Here is a 17,951-nt window from a genome sequence, read left to right as displayed (position 1 = left end):
TAAAGCCTCATAAAATTATTAGTTAGAAAGATTTTTCCTAGATTTAAAACACGCAAACACACACACACACACACACACACACACAACCACACTACTGGTGGTGTGGATCAAGCAGTAAAGAGTCTGCCAGATAAATGTAAAGCCCTGAGTTTAAAGCCAAATTGCACCAGAGAAAAAGAATATATTTAGAAAATATTTAAAGATAGGATGTTATGCTCTGAAACCAGCACCAACAGAGAATCCCTTTTAATAACTGATTTTTTTTACCGGTGATATCAAGATCTTTACTGTAAGATTTTTTAAATACATTCTATTCAGAAGAAAAATCAAATTTACTTATATATGTTCCTTATTGTTGGTTTTACATGAATGTAAGTGTACTAAATGATTAAAAGATTTAAGAATTTTGCTTACACAACCAATATATGTAAATTTTAAGTAATCTATCTCATGCTAACTGCTTCAAATTATGATAAAAGTTGACTTAGTTTATCTGTTATAACTATGTAGGAAATAAATGAAAGTACTAATACTGTCAGTTTCATTGCAAACCTCAGTGAAAAATCATAGGCAGCCATGATGATGCACAGTTCTAATTCTAGCTACTCAGGAGGCAGATATTGAAAGGATTATGATTTGAGAACAATCAAGCAGAAAAGTTAGCAGAACTCATCTCAATTTAAAAAAGGAGCTATGCAGAGGAGTTATAGATAACAGGATCATATGGAAGGCCAGCCCCAAGTCAAGAGAAAAACATAACTAAAAGTAGAAAATGGCTGAGGGCATAGATCAAGTGGTAGAGTGTTTGTTCTGCAATCCCTAGTACCACCCAAAAAATATTCACATAAGATTTATGTCAATGCATGACTTAAGTATATTACTGATAATATCATACCAGACATAAAATTTCTAACTTATACCTGAAATTTTTAAACTTAAATATGATTTCAGATAATAAAATAGTTCCAAATTATAAGAAATTCATGTTCTACAAGTAATTCATGATTTATTTAATAAACTTCCCTATCCCAGAGCAAAATGTTATATCATTCAATAAAAATAAAGCCACTTTTTTTATTATTTCTATATGTGTACATAACAGTATAAGTTTATACTCACAAAAAAGGAAGTTACCAAGCCATTTGTATTATTCTACATGTAGGTACAATGCAATTTATTTTTTTAATATCTCAGTTTACTTGTTTCCTGTTTTCTGATGCTAGAAAGTAAACTCTGGTGAAGTGCTTTGCCACTTAAAAACTTAGATGGATCCCGCTATCCTCAAGAGGAACTCCAAATTCTTAGTCTGACATTGTTCATCTCTGTGGCCTCTCACACCTTTCCTCAGACATCCCTCCCTGAAACACACAGACTACCACACTACTGAGATTTGTCTCCAGAAAGGATCAGTCTCATTTTTGGACTTCTCCCAAGCACAAAATGTTCTCTATGCCAAACACCCTGTTTACTTCTCTGGCAGGGCTTGTCTGTTCACTATTGTATCCTGCTGCCTTGTACAGTGCCTAGCAAACAGCAGGATCTTGAATAAATATTTAATGAGTGAATGAATGATAGAACTTAGCCATTTTTTTAACTTTTATTCTTTAGGGAGCTGTTTATTGGGAACTTGGAAACAATAAATACAACTGCTATCTTTTATTTTTTACCTCCTCTTATTTAAAAGGGTGCTTTTTTGGCTTAGTTTTCTTATTAAATAATACTTAAGCTGGCCATCAGTGGATCATGCCTGTCATCTTAGCTATTCAGGAAGGTGAGATCTGGAGGATCACAGTTTGAGACAGCCTGGGCCAAAGAAGTCACTAGCTGAATTCACCAAAATGATCAACTAAATACAGGGAGGAACACATGGTCTAGTGTTAAGAGTACCAGCCTAGCAGGCAGTAGGCTTGAGTTCAAACTTCAGTACCACATAAAAATAATATTATTTCACTTAATTTTTCCCAAGTATGGATGGATATAGGAAAACTATGAAAAGTGATACCATTTTCATTTTCTTCATTTGGCTTATCTGTGTATTTTAAGATTTCAACCTTAAAAGTAGATTTTCTACTTTAAAAGGGTGTCTTGAAGAATGCTAGTATGCTGATCTAACTTAAATTTGTTATCTGTAAACTGAAACCCATTGTTCTTATTTTAAAAATGGAATGAAATTATATCAATACCATACTATAGAAAAAATGGTTTGCTAACGAAGGGAGATTTCAAAACAATTTTCAAGCTGGGGGTATGGTAGAGCATTTGCCTAGCATGCAGATAGCCCTCGGTCCAATCCCTCGTACCAAGAATAATTTCCATCCAATTTGTGCTTTCAATACTAATAGCCTACTAGTTGGTAGCCATGGCAAGCAGCTATTGACTTAAGTTTTCTTAACTATTCCACAGTCATTTCCCAATCATTTCTTGGAAACAATCCCTTTATTCTAATTTCTCAAGATTGAAGAAGCTTTTAAAAATCAATTGATAAAAGCTAGCCAGCTAGCTTTTATAAAAAATCATTTCAAAAATTCACATGAAGTCACTTTCAATGAGTCTCTATTGAAACTAAAATCTACTTACTGCTTTCCTTCCTTTCCTTCTCCTCTGTAGAATCCCACTATGGTTGTCCATTAATAAAAAATTTTAAAAATAAAGTGATCTAAAGTAACTGACAAACCTCTTTAAAATATGATTAAAAACAACAACAAAATAGTATACCCCCAATGTACAATGCTCCATGTAAAATTCCTCAGGTAAACCTCACATCTCAGACTGTGCTGCCCTTCTCAAGGGAAGATGGTCACTGCTGCTATCCCCACTGCCTCGCCTTATCTCCACCCCTCAAAATCTTTCATGGTAACCTGAGTTCATTTCACTGAAATTGTTCACCCTAATGCCGCAGATGGTCTTGTGATTGAAAAATTAGCCCTTGTTTAACATCTACATTTGGTATGCCTCACACCCTTATTCTTGAAGCTCCCTTCTCTCTGATTCTATGATGGCAATCCTTTTTTGAGTTTCACTCATGTCTTGCTGGTGTTCTTTTGCAGTCTCAATTTCAATGTCTCATTCCACCTATCAAGGTTCCATCTTTGATTTCCTCCCTGCACATTTAGGAAAAGTGGCTTTGCTTCCATTTCATAGCTTCCAATACAGTGAAAAATTAGTTATAAATAAGAGGCAGAAACGAGCAAAACTAGGCAATACTATTATAAGTCAGAATAAATAAATGCTGGACATTTTGCCTTTCTATTTAAAAATTTTTGTTAGATTACAATAGTTCCACAAACACCTTCTGCATACCCATGTCAGGGCCTGCTAGTCCGAACAGTAATTGCTGACAGTGAGCTGCCTCTGAACAATGAGTTCCTGGTGGGAACTCACCAAGAGCTATGCTATTGGGATCTGACTCAGAAGGACTCAACAGAAGATGACCTAAGACAGGCAGTTCACCTTTTATAAACGAATGGAGGATTAAAGAGGTAGTAGAAAGCACGAGTAATATAATCCCCATGTCACATATTATATAAAGTGCATTATTATAAAATGAGGTTTTAAACTAATTTTAAATGTTATTTTGACAAAACCCATCTTTTTAAGAGGCTCTATATTCTTAGGATATTTTATATAAAGAACTGAAAATTTTGTTTCAAACATTTTTTTAAAACCATGAAAGGAGAAGAAGGGGCAGATAAGGAAAAAGAAGAGAAGGGACTAAAGACTGTCCATCACCAAAATGTCTTGGCCTCTGACTTCTAGTTGGATTCTACTAAAAGGATGCAGGCAGCAGAATTGAGCTAGGTCCCATATATGTGTCTTTGGTCATTTCAAACCATGGATCAATAGCCTTCCTATTCTGTAGCTCCAACCAAATTCTGGTAACTGTTCATTCCCTTATCAGACCAAGAGATGTTAAAATTCTCCTTTGAGCCATACCAGTCCTTGTTGATTTAAACACTACATATACCTGCATTAAGTCCTCTTCAACAATCCCTTTATAGAAACCATGCTGCTGGGAATTTGAGTAAAATAAAACATATTTGTCAACAGCTAGCAATATTATCAGTATTTGCTATATTTTCAGTTATCATGTCAATGATACTCCATTTTAAAGAAAAGCATCAGTAGCCTTTAATGCTTCAGGAAACTTTTGCCTATGTCCTAATGTTTCTGACCCTGAATTCGTAAGTCTAATTCATTTATATAATGCAATGAGTTCAAAATAAACTAGTAAATCATTTCCCAAGATGAACTTCTACCCGAAAACTATTCTCAATATATGCACACATACACATGACATACATATATGCATCTAATATATTTCATGGTAGAAATCTCATGTAACTTTTTTCATTGCAATATTTCTAAATAAAGGATTAATAATATCAATGACTATTTTACTCAAGGTAAAAAAAATACTTAAACATGTTAGTAGCTTCCTAATAATAGTTACTGCTTAAATGCACTGACAAAATACAATCATCACATAATTTTATCCACAGGATACTTGAAAAAGAAAAAAAAAATCAACAAAGGAATTGTTTCTACTTGTTCTTGTAGTTAGTAGCAGGGAAATGACTGGTAATAGATTCAATATGGTTGTAGTATTGCTTCTGGACCACATGGAACTTTCCAGATGCCCTAGTCCAAAAACAAACAAAAAAAGAGACAACAAGTAGAGGAAATTCATAATTATAAGAGAAAGTTTTTTTAAAATATTACATATTTGGGGGCTGGGAAGGTGGCTCAGTGGTAGAGCACTTACTTTGCATGCTCAAGGCCCTGGGTTCGATTCCTTAGCACCACATAAGCAAAAAGAAAAAAGCCGGAAGTGGCGCTGTGGCTCAAGTGGTAGAGCGCTAGCTTTGAGCTGAAGAGCTGAGGGACAGCGCCCAGGCCCAGAGTTCAGGCCCCATGACCGGACCCAAAAAAAATAAATAAAATATTACATATTTCTCTTATATTTATCTCTGACTCCAAAATTTACCAAGCAACTTATGACTGATTACTGTCTCTAGATACTCTAGTTACTGAAAGAATAGAGAAATAACTCCATCTGAGTTCCTAATTGGCATCTTCCTCTTTTATAAGCATTTAGGTCCAAGTTGTTAAATCTCACACTGGTATTACCTAAAGGATTTGGAGCCATTTGGGAGCATTCTATTACCTATGATTTGGTCCACCATCTTAACAAATATAAGTGTTTCTAATATCTCCTTAATTTCCCCTTTATTTTCTATTGTTTCCCAGTCCAATTAAAAATGGTGATTGTAAGTTAAAAAAAACTGTAAAAGTATTCACCCTTTCATCCAACACCGTCCTCCCACCTAGACATCCCACTCCATTCTATTTCCCCGATGTCAACTATGAAACATACTGAGACAAAATGAGAAGCAGAGTAAGAAATCTGAATTGCAATATAGCATACAAAAACTTACTATCCAAGCACCAGTGGCTCATGCCTTTAATCCTGGCTACTCAGGGGACTGAGATCCGAGGATAGCAGTTCAAAGCCAAACTAGGTAAGAAAGTCCATGAGAGGCTTGTATCTCTCATTAACCAAACAAACAAACAAAAAGCCAGAAGTGGAGCTGCGGCTGAAGTGGTAGAGAACTAGCATTAAGAAAAAAAAAAATGCTCACTGTATGGCCTTAGGTAAGATATAGGCTGAGACATTTGCCCATTTGTAAAGTAAGAATTAGATCTACTTTATGGAGTTGCTACAAGACTTAAACAAGAAGATAGACAAAAAAGACAAACATTATATGATTCCCTTTATATGAGGCACCCAAAATATTCAAATTCACAAACAAAATAGGATGCTAGATGCCTGGGGCTGAGAGGAGAGTAGAAAGTTACTATTCAATGGGTACAGACCTTGAAAAGATAGTTTCTAGAAATAGAGAGTGTAATAGCTATACAACAATGTGAATGCAATTGAGACCCTTGAACTGTATGCTCAAAACATGGAACTTAAGGCTGGGAAGTTGGCTCAGTGGTAGAGTAGTTGTCTGGCATGCATGAGGCCCTGGGTTCGATTTCTCAGCACCACATAAGCAGAAAAAGCTGGAAGTGGTGCTGTAGCTCAAATGGTAGAGCGCTAGCCTTCAACTGAAGAACTGAGGGACAGTGCCCAGACCCACAGTGCAGGCCCCACCACGGACAAAAAAAAAATGATAAACTTAGAATTATACCTACTTGAACTGCATTATAGTTTAAATACAAAATGTCCCCCTAAAGTTCATGTGTTGAACATTTGATCTACAGCTGGTGCTGCTCTTTTGAGAGGTTCTAGCAACTAGAAAGTCAGGCCTAGTTGGAGGAAATAGGACACTGGAGTGGTAAGTGAAAGCTATTTATGTTCCCAGCCCATGCTTCATCCTCTACTTCTGGTTCACCATAAGGTAAAGAATCCTGCCTGTTGTCATGATATTCTGCCAAAGCACATGGGGCTAAAGCCACCGTAAATGCACCAAAATAAATCTTTCCTCCCTGAAAATTGTTTCCGTCACAGTGCTATGAGGGGTCATAATTGTGACTAAGCCTATCCATCTGGTTCTTAAACCTTTAGAACTGGCTTATGGAAGGAATTCTGAAAATTTTGGAGAAAGTTAAAGAAAACCTAGAAGGATGTGTAAGCAAGGCTTTCTGTATGACTCTGGTGGGAGCTAAAGAATTCAGAATGCCAACAGGAATGCAGAGAATGACGAACCGGCTCATAAGGTCTAGAAGACACCGATGTAATATTATAGCAAAACACTTGTCTACATTTTGTCCATGTCCTGAGACTTTGTAGGAGGCTGAATTTAAATGTGATGGACTAAATTAAGCACTAAATTAAGCTCATCTCTCTAATCTGAGCTGCTCAGGGGCCTGTGATTCAGAGGATCACAGTTCAAAGCCAGCCTGAGCAGAAAAGCCCCTAAGATTCCATCTCCAAAATAACCAGTGAAAAGCTGGGTTGGAGGCATAGTAAGCAAGCCAACCAAGCACACAGCCATGAGTTCAAACCTAGCAAGGTTTATACTGTGAATCGGGAGCAAAAAAAAAAAAAAAAAAGTCAGAACAGAAAGACTTGAAAGATAGTTTGGTCAGAAAAGCTTGGTTGGCTAAGCTAGAGCCAAGGAAAACAATGTTTCTGAAGAGATTATCAGCATTATAAAGAAGACAAATATTTTGTATTAGAACAGATGTCTTGCTGTTATCTCAAAAATTGGCCAGACCCCATGGCAGGCCTAAGGATATAAGAGTGTTAACTCACTTGAAAGACTTTCCCTTGCATAGAGAATGACTCTGGGGCACCCTCCTCTGTTTTTACTGAATTTCAGGTTTTGTTCCACTGATTTTAGCCATCCACTTCAACCACCATCCAAAGGTGCTCAGGCGGGCACCAGAGACCTTCCTATCGCTGGTGTTATAGGCATATGAAACACAGAGTTAAGGGGCCAAGAAGGTTTCTATCCAGATTTCAAAGGATAGTCTGGGAGTTGAGGCCACATGTTACAGGACTGGAATCCCTGATGGTAATCTCTGAGAAGACAATGTGTGAAGCTATGAGGTTGAAGACTAAACTACAACAGAGACCTCAGGATTTTAGATATGCCAAGAATGTGGAATGACTGTTTGGAAAGCCACAGACAACAAGTAAAACCAGCCCAGGAAGAAAGGCCATGTGAGCTGTATACAAATGGCAAGACCAAAAGGGCTGGGCTGCCCAAGTTTGGTGGAACTCAAATAATAATACCAAGTACCCTGGATGTCAGACATAACACTGGGTTTAAGTTTTGCTTTGGACCCATCCCTCCTATGTGCACATTCCTCCTCTTTAAAATGGGAATGTTTAACCCTGTGCCATAGTATCTTGGAAGTACATAACTTTCTTTTGATTTTACAGCTAAGAGACTTTGAATTTGGACTTTAGAATAATGATGAAACTGTTAAGACTTTGAGAATTTATAGAAGGGCTGGAGAGGTGGCTCAGTTGGTAGAGCACTAGCCAATAAGCAAAAGCATCAGGTACCGAGTTCAAGTCCAGATCTTGAACCTTAAAAAAGAAAGAAAGGAAGAAGGAAGGAAGGAAGGAAGGAGACAATGTAGAGTTGAACTAAATACATTTTGCATTATGAATGGCTATGAGCTTCTGGGAAGTGAAACAATATGGTTTAAATATGAAATAGCCTCCACAGAATCACATGTTGAATGTTTAGTTCCCAGGTGGTGGGAGGTCCTGGAATTTTAATTCTTGGAGGCATACCTTTCAAGGTTATATCTGGTTCCCACACAGTCCTTCATTCTCTGCTTCCAGTTCATTATGGAGATGAAGAACTTCTAACACATACTCCTGCTGCCATGATGTTCTGCCCAAGTGTATGGAATCAAGCAACCACAGACTGAATGAATTGAAAACTGTGAGCTAAAATAAATCTTTCCTCTCCTTAAATTGTTTCTGTCAGCCAATCTGTCACAGCAAACTAACACAGTATGAAAGGGGGGAAATAAAAAAACCTCTTCCTTTTCTCTATTCCTAATTCCAACCCTCAAAAATAAAACTAACCGGTAAAGGAACACAGCAAAGTTCATTGATAAAAATTACCCTGAACCTTCACAAATCAGGAATCCAAAACTGGCTAGATATGGTGGCATATTAATGTAGACCCTGTGTCAAAAGAACTACAACAAAACAAATGAATTGTAATATAATGAATTATAAAATTATAAAAAATGAGTTATATTATAACATATACAAATCTTTCATTGTAAAAGGGATAGCTATAGTATAATAAATATAGCACTGACTTTGGAACCAAAGAAATGTAAATATGGCTCAGATCTGTTACACATGATCTTTACTACTCTATTAATTTTCATTTACAAACATCAACAAGCAGTAGAAATACCACCTACCTCACAGAATTATTGTGAGATTTAAAGTATATTAAAACTTTTTAAATTATCAAATATAATTTCATTTATATTTTAAATTTGTAAATGCTTATTCTATTATATATATGTAATTTCATTGTAATGTAAGTTGGTAATTTCCCTAGCTCTCAAGTTCACAGGAAGACTACTACATATTTTTTTTAATCTTTAGAAACTACATATTCATCCTAGTAACAAATAGTAGAAATATTGAAAAAATGACCTAAATATAGTGATATACTATTGTTATACACATATATACACATATGCATATATGTGTATGAACTAGGGATGTAGCCAAATGCACACACGTATACATATTCATATATGTGTGTATATATGTAATATATATATATGTGTGTGTGTGTATTTGGTTACATCCGTACTTCATTTATTCCACAAATATACAATAAGCAAATAAGTAGTAAGAAAAGTACCAGGATACTTGTCCTTATGAAGCTTACACTCTAAAATGAGACATTAGACAATTCTCTGTGATAGAAATGACAAAGGAAAAATAAAGTTACTTCAAGAATGTGCAATCCACTCTAGGAAATTAGGGAAAATGCCAGCTATACCACATTTTGTCAATCCAGAAGTTATAAAGTATTCAATAAACCTGAGCTATTGTTATCAGCCAGATACTTATAAAGACCCCACTGTCCTCTTCAGAAACTACTGTATCCCTAGGGTTTGGGAGATAAGAGCTAGCTCATCCTACTATCTAAGACTAGACAAACTAGATCTCTCACCAGTAAAAAAACAGAACCAGGGAAATATACCTTATCCCAACTTTCACTTATATTTTACATATCCTTGAGCACTTTCCTTAATGGTCATTTAGACCTGCCAGAAATACTCTAATTCCCAATCTTCCAATGTCTGTATCTTTCAGTATTACTCAGGTCTCAGCTTAAATCCTCTTCCACAAAAACCTTCCCTCCAACTTCCCAATCTAATACAGTCTCTACTTATTTTATTACTGTTATATCATATGACTATCCAAAATTGCCTTGTTTGTTGCTTTGTTGCTTTGATATTTCTCCTTCAAACTGGAAAGTCCCTAGCAAGCAGGAACTCATTTTATTCTCCTTATTATCCTCAAGCTCCATCTGCCTTGCTAACAACTCCCAGCTTTGTTTAGGTGATTCAGGTACTAGGGAGAAATATTTCCAGTTCAGAGAATGAACAATGACTGATTCAACCAACTAATTTTATCACTAATGGGTTTAGGGGAAGGAATTTTGTAGTTCTCTCTAAGGGAATAAGAAGAAATATCCTAATTCAAGTAAAGGTTTTTATTTCTAACTGATGAGACATGAAGGAAAATCTTGCCTTTTCTCCTGCCTCAAATTTGCCTTATGTCATGATATTGAGATCCTGAGAGACATGAGTAGACTATATGGACAGCAGGAAAGCTGATCATAAACTTTGATTTTCCTGACTCATGGAGTCAATTCAAGATCTATCACTTTTAAATATCTTATTATAAAATTTATTTTACGCTACATTTCCAAAATTTTATTTATTATTATACAGGTGATGTAGGGGTTACATGGCAGATAAAGAGTACATTTCTTTTTGAATGTCACCCCTCTCCCAGTTTTTCCTTCCTGTCTCCACCCACAAGTTGTATAGTTCATTTTTATATCTAGTGAGTAACATTGTTGCATTTGTTCTCCCTTTGTCCCACCATTTCACCATTTCTGTCTCTCCCCTTACCCTCTCTAAGACCCATAAACAAGACAATATTTAAACCTAAGTCATTATCTGTGCATCTCTAAGCTTTTGTTTATGTTACCTGTAAGCTTTTGTTTCTTCTGTAACATTAGGAGACAACACTATCCATAGCCTATAGGCCTTTTGTGTGTAAGTGTGCCTGGCCTAGGGCTTGAACTCTGAGCCTGGGCACTAACCTTGAGCTTTTTTGATCACTCTACCACTTAAACCACAGCTCGACTTCTAGCTTTTTTTTTTTTGGTGATTAATAGAGCTAACAGTCTCACAGACTTCCCTGCCTAGAATGGCTTTGAATGGAGATACTCAGATCTCAGCCTCCTGAGTAACTAGGTATATGCCACTGGTGCCCAGGGCTTCTGGATTTTTGAGAGGATTAAACATATCACAAGCAAAGTGCAATATGTAAAGAAAATACTTGAATGAATGCATTGACATTGCTGTTATTATTAAGGCAAATCTTTATGATAAAATGGCACAAGCTCTTCACATAAAATTTAGAACTTTATAATTTTACAAAAAAATATTCATTTTAAGTGCCTTCACAGAAAATCATTTATCAAAGAATTCACTTACTTTTATATTTCTTCCATCAACGAACTTTTATGGGGTGTTTTTTTTTAGTCTGAAGTTTAGTAGATAAGAGGGCAATCAGGCAAATACCAGATCACTAATGAAAAATAGCCACATTAATTTAAGAGAGATTGCTGTTTTGGTATTAACTCAACATACACAGAGCTACATATATATTTTCATCTTCTATTCTTGCCTCCTCAAATATTTCATCAGCATTTTAACATGACTTAGAATAAAAGCTAATTAAAACTAAGTTTATTAGTCACCAAATCAATATTCCTCAACCCTAAAATATTATAAAAGATAACCTTAAAAGCAGAAAAATGACCACTTTATTTTTTTCTGTCCTGAACTACTCTTGGACACTATACTCATGAAGCAAAATTAATAATACAGCCTGAACCACTTCTTGGATACTATACTCATGAAGCAAAATTAATAATACAGAAGAGGAGCTTGCCAGATCACTGGGTCAAGCTGGATTGCAATTTAAAATGTTTTGACAGCCTATTCTTACCTCAAAACTGAAGAAGAAATAATCAAAATTCTTAACATCAAATATGGCAGTTTATCATTAATTAGGAAAGTACACCAATCAAAGTTTGCCTTTTTAAAAATTATATATTATATATAATAGACCTGATAAAAAATGTTGGTCATCTAATTATTATAAAAACATTAACAGCTCCACCTTTCAAAAATCTTTATTTAATAAGACATTTTTTCTCAGACAGTATTTTATGCCTGTAATCCTATCTCCTGGGGAGCCTGAGATCCACAGGATCATATTTGAAGCCATCCCAAACAAAAAAGTCTACAAAACTACACTTCCAAAATAACCAGCAAAAAGCATGGCTGACAGTCCTAGTCAAGTGGTACAGCACAAGCTGAACAACGTTAAGGCCTGAGTTTTTTAACTGAATTTCCATACAACCAAAAAAAGATATTAACAACAATTACTACATACTCATCTTGACTAATCACAAATGTAAACCTTACATGGAAGCTGAGCACCAGTGCCTCATGCCTGTTATCCTCAGGAGGTCTGAGGATCAAGGTTCAAAGCCAACCCTGGGCAGGTAAATCCAAGAGACTGTTATCTCCAATTAATTAGCAAAATGCTGGAAGTGGAGAGATGGTTCAAGTGGTACAGGGTTGGCCCTGAATGATAAAAACAAGGGAGAACATGTGTCTCTGAGTTCAAGCCCAAGTACCAGCAAACACACATAAAAAAAAAGTTACATGAGAAAACTCTATTCTCTGTATTATCCATTTTCTACCTGTTTTTCAATGTCTTCATATAAGAAATAAGATACATAGTTTGGGGAAGGTAAGAAAAGCCTCTGGTATTTCACCAACATTACTGAAAACAAACAACACATTAATCTTGGTAAAACACCTTTCACATCAACTTCTGACTCTCACATTCCTAGTTAAGATATATATATATATAGAGAGAGAGAGAGAGCGAAGACAGAGAGACAGACAGAGACAGAGACAGAGTCAGAGACAGAGAGATCTGTATAACAAAACCTTAACTGAATAGATGTAACATACTAATTCCAATAAGCAAAGTCTAAAATCTAAACATCACCAATGAATTTTAATCTTAAACTTTTTGAAAAATTAATAAACATCTTGTCTCATTGTTCTAATGCTATTTTTAAGGCCGTATCTTGGAAATCATGTTTCAGATGAAAGAATATCTTAAACACATACTTACAGGAGCTTACGTATTAGTAAACAATGTTAGCTGCATGCATATATTTGATGCCATTCCCACCAATGTGAAAGCAATAATGTGTACACAACAGTGATAATATTCCAATGTATTCCAAAATAATTGTAATTATTCACATCTTTAAGTTACACATTCCTACCAGTAGTTTCTTGGATTTTTAATGCTAGTACTTTGTTCCTAATCCTATGTCCCAAAGTTAATGTAAAGGCTTAGATCACTATGGAAGAAAGAAAACTCCATTTTTTATTTATTTTTTTTTTGCCTAAACTTTAGTTCTAACTCCAAACTACTGAGATGAATGATAAGTTTCTGTCCCTCAGAATATGTTCTAATTTTAAAATAACATAATTCTGTTTTCCAATAGTAATCGAAGATGCAAGACACTTTGTCTGCTACTACAGAAAAATTAACAAGCACAATTTGCCACTGTAGAAAAACTAATATTTAATTTATTTTATTTTATATCTTGAATTGCTTTAAGGAGCAAAATGGTTTTGAAAGCGTAGAAAGAAAACTTTAATCTTCCTTTTTTTCATAGCTCTGAAAGTATATACTTCTTGTACTATTCCTGAGAGTTCTAATAAATCTCTGGATAAACAATACTAAAACGTAAGTCTGAATGTCTTATGCAGTTTATTTCTTTAGATTTGTTCCCTCAAAAAATTGTTTTGTGATCCTTCTCCTAAAATAACAGAAACTATCTATCATTTAACAGCTAGTGGCATTTCAGATACAAATTGTTCAGTATTTTGGAGGAAACATCCTGGAGATTAGGAGTAAGAGAGCACATATACTAGAGGAATTTCCATTCCTATAAAACTATTCCTTCATTAGTCTTAGAAATTTGAAATTTCATGAACTGCTTTCAAATTTTTAAGGAGATTTATACTATTTCACTTGACTTCCTTCAGAAGGAAAAGGTGGTTTGTAATTTTTCTCTAGCAGTGTCATTTTAACACAAGAGTAGGTGATGCTGACATACAAAGTTCTATATACTCTTACATGGGTAATTCAAGAGTCAATGTTGTTTAGACTATAAGCACATAAAAATGAGCATATGGAACTATTTATTTGCTTGTTTGTTTTGATGTTTTCAATTGAAAAAACTGAATTTACTTTTTGGAGCCCAAGTTAGGTACTGGGCTTGATTTCTGTCGTCAATGCCTATGTTGCTAACTAGTATCTTCTAGCAGATTCATCTTTCAGTATTATGGCATATTCAAGTAGCAGATTAGCTTAATAAAAAAAATCGCTACTGATCTATTTGCAGGTACTGAATATTTTTTTTTGGTGATAAAGTATATTGTGAGACTTAAACTTCAGCAATATTTCATACAGTTGTTTACAACTATTATATTTAATTTTGGTGGTGGTGGTCATCATCGTAGGGCTTCAACTCTGGGCCTGACGTTGTCCCTGAGCTCTGATCAGCTCAAGGCTGTACTCTACCACTTGAGCCACAGTGCCACTTTCAATTTTCTGGTGGTTAATTGAGTCTTGCAGATTTTCCTGCCTGGGCTGGCTTTGAACCACAATCCTCAGACCTCAGCCTCCTGAGTAGCTAGGACTATAGGCATGAGCCACCGGCTCAAACAAAATTTCTAGAAAGAAAATTAAAGAACGAAGGATTCTTCAATTATTTTTGGCTTCCAACTTGCACTCTTAAAATTTCTATGGCTTCCTCCACCCCCACACACCTATCTGCAGCCTGCCAAAATGAAGGGTATAAGCATCAGTGTGAACCAATGGAAAGACTGCATATCTGATCAAATCTTTAAAGTCAGTTATATCTGATTATGTAATGCTGTTCCCTAAATCTGTAGCATCCTACCCTAGATCAGGAAGGAAATCTGGTACTCTGAAAATGTACCTTTCAGCTTCAACCACAGGTTCTAAAGTTAGACAAATCATGTTAGAAACCCAGTTTTCTTGTTTTCTAGCAGTTTATACTTGGATAAGTTATTTAACCATGTAGGGTCTCTGTTTTCTTAGTACGTGAATACAAGGGGGAAAATCATCTATTTAGATATGCGAGAATTAGAGAAAAGATACATAGTGAACACAATGTCTGGCATATTATTTTAGCATTATTGTAATTTTTACTTTTGTTCTACTGTTCTGAGGAATTTTTGAAATACAACTGAGGTAGAGAATGTAGAACTCAATCTCAGAAGTTCTTATTTTGAAGGTCATTCAAAAAATGTTTTTCATGATGAAAAAAATACCTTTGAGTCTAACATCTTTATAAAGCAGAATTTGTTCTTGCTTCCAACAAGGCCTTTTCTTTAATCCCAAAGATTCCTTAGAGAAAAAGTACTATCCTCAAAAACATACATTTTAGAGAGATCTACATACAACTAATTATACAATTAGTTAATTGCTATTATGATCAGTGTTATAAAGTACACTAAAGTGGGCAATGACCTAAAAAGATCAGAACTAAAATTCCCACCTCCAAGATTTTAATCACTCCCTTTCTATTTAAACCTAATCCAGACCTTTGAATAGACTTAATCTGTTTGCTTTTTCAAAACAACAAAAATAAGTAATTAATGTGACCCTGGGTAGGTAAAGTTCATAACTCTACAGTAAATTTTAGAAAGTAAACAACCTATAAATTAATTTTAAACATTTTATAGTGAATTCTTGGACAGAAAGCAAAAATACAATATAGGTAAGCACTTGTCAACTACCCACTAGGACCTCAGGTAAGGAAGCACATTTCTTGATAGACTATTAAATCAGTTTGTGTGTTTTGTGTTCATGTCATCATTCTCAATAATTTTTCAGAATGCTTTTATTAAGGTGCATATTACTTACTAATAAATTATAAATTGCTTTTAAAAACCAGTTCTAATTTTCTTATATAAAATTACTTGTCCCTTAGCTATTCTTTAAGAATTACAAACAAAAGTCTATTGACATCCTTTTAATGACAACTTGAAGATTCCTACCTTCAGAAATCAATATACAGAAGTAAAACAGTGCCTGTAAATTCTCAAGTAAGCAATAAGGAGGAAAACTGAGTAATCACATCAACTCTCCAACCAAAATGAAACTAAGTTTATTGTATAAAACAAAACCTACCTCAATGTTTATTTTAGAGTCAAACAACAGTCACCTAGAAATTAATGCAAAGACAACTCAGAACAGTCATTGTCAATTCTCCAAAAGTGGCCTCTTCACCTATATTTAGTTCACAAGCAAGCCAGTCAAGAAGTCTGGCTGCCAATTGCAATGAATGGAAGAAATATATTTAAATCAAATAGCACCATCTAGCAGAACCCTCATCACTTTGCTCAGGAGAGTGGATATTACTTGTTCAGTTTGGTAGATTTAACAGTAAAAGTAGCAATTATTTGTTTTCAATGACAAAATATCAGAATTTGAGCTAAAAAGGACAGACACATCAGCCCAAACTTCCTGATCTCAGCACTAAAAATAATAATAAACAAAAATCAGTATAAAATCATCAGGATCAACTTAGATTCAGTAAAACCTCTGACCTATCCTTGGGAGTCCAGGTAAAACCCAGAATTATTTCCTCAAATTCAGTTACCCCAAATATAAATAAGATATTCAATATATTTCAATCCCTTCATTGCCAGTAATGTGAAAGCAAATATTCTGTAATCACCAAAACATCCTCCTTCAGATATATGACAATCAAATGACTGAAAGTGCACAAATCAGTCTGTATTTCAAAACTTCAATTTCAGCAACTGCTGCTCTTTGTTAACCTAGAGATAATGCTATGTCTTCCGTATTTCCTTGCCATCCCAACAATATCCTAAATGTAGCTCCTCAGAAAATATCTCTGGAATAATGTCTCAGTTGTTGTGTTTTGTTTTGTTTTTCTACAAGGCCTGCCACCTCTAAATCCTAGGGGAATCAGTGTGTTGATGCCAATATGAAGATTAAGAAATGCTCCCATCCCTGGGGCACAAGAAACTTTCAGGGGGAGACTGACAAAATCAAACCAAAGAGAGAAAAACTCCGTCGTCTGTTCACTGGATCTGTATTTACACGGCGATTTCTCTACGGAAGGGCACCCAGAGTACCTCTAAGAGATGCTCCCACTTTTCCCAAGTCAGAACTCCTCCAAAAATAAATAAATAAATGTATGTAGATCCAGTGATAAGGACAAGCCTGAGCCCTGCAGTTCAGGTGGTTACTGGTAATCTCTCTGATGTGCTGCACAGGGGGGGGCGGGGGGGCAGGTGTGGGGGGCGGGGGGGGGCGTTCTTCCTCAGTAGTCACAGTCACTATCCGCTCTCATTTTTAGTAACAACCAAATCACCGTTACAAGTACACAAGAATAGCAGCAAACAACCCTGCCTCGCAGCGCGCCGTGACAGTGGCATCCCGGGCCAGGCGGGGTTCCTTCTGCGCCAGCCTCTCTCGGGCTCCCACCGAAGTTAACACCTGTATCTGCCCCACAACCCCCACCGAGCCGCGTCTGCCCACCTCCATGCTTCTCCCCTTCTCCCCACCCCTTTTCGGACCGCTTCCCCCTCCCCGCCGCAGAAAAAGCCCCCCCTCCACACACACACACACACACACACACACACACACACACACACACGGCGGTGCTGGGGTGCGCACCCCTCCCCCTCCGCGTCCCGCGACCACCGCCCCACGGGGACCGGCCCGCCGCCCGCCCCCCCAACCCCCCCACACACACACCCCGACGTCTGGGAGACTGCAAGTCTGCACAAAAAGTTCTCCAGCCAGCCGCCGTGGCGTGGCGTCTGCAGCAAGGGGCAGAAATGTCCGTCTCCCCCGGCAGACCTCGCTCCGGCCAGAGCACTTTTCCTCCCGGAACTCGGTCCTCCGCTGCCTCCCCAAACTTCAGCGGTGTCCCTGGCGCCCACCCGCCCCGGCCTCAACCCTCCACGAGACGCCGGGTACCGCAGACACGCGAGTCCCTTCGCCGCCGGAGAGGGAAAGCCCCGACGCCACCCGGCCCACGCCCGGC

The 17,951-nt window shown here is 36.6% G+C and overlaps 1 protein-coding gene across 2 annotated transcripts in view; it reads right to left on the bottom strand.

The window, feature by feature from the left end:
* Ssbp2 (single-stranded DNA binding protein 2) overlaps positions 1-17,951 on the bottom strand; it is a 247,274-nt gene that overhangs the window by 228,552 nt on the left and 771 nt on the right. The window lies entirely within an intron of this gene.

The sequence above is a fragment of the Dipodomys ordii genome, unplaced genomic scaffold (assembly GCF_000151885.1).
Source record: "Dipodomys ordii isolate 6190 unplaced genomic scaffold, Dord_2.0 Scaffold28, whole genome shotgun sequence".
NCBI lineage: Eukaryota > Metazoa > Chordata > Mammalia > Rodentia > Heteromyidae > Dipodomys > Dipodomys ordii.
Note: the sequence above shows the minus strand (reverse complement) of the source record. Positions and strands in the feature narration are given on the sequence as shown.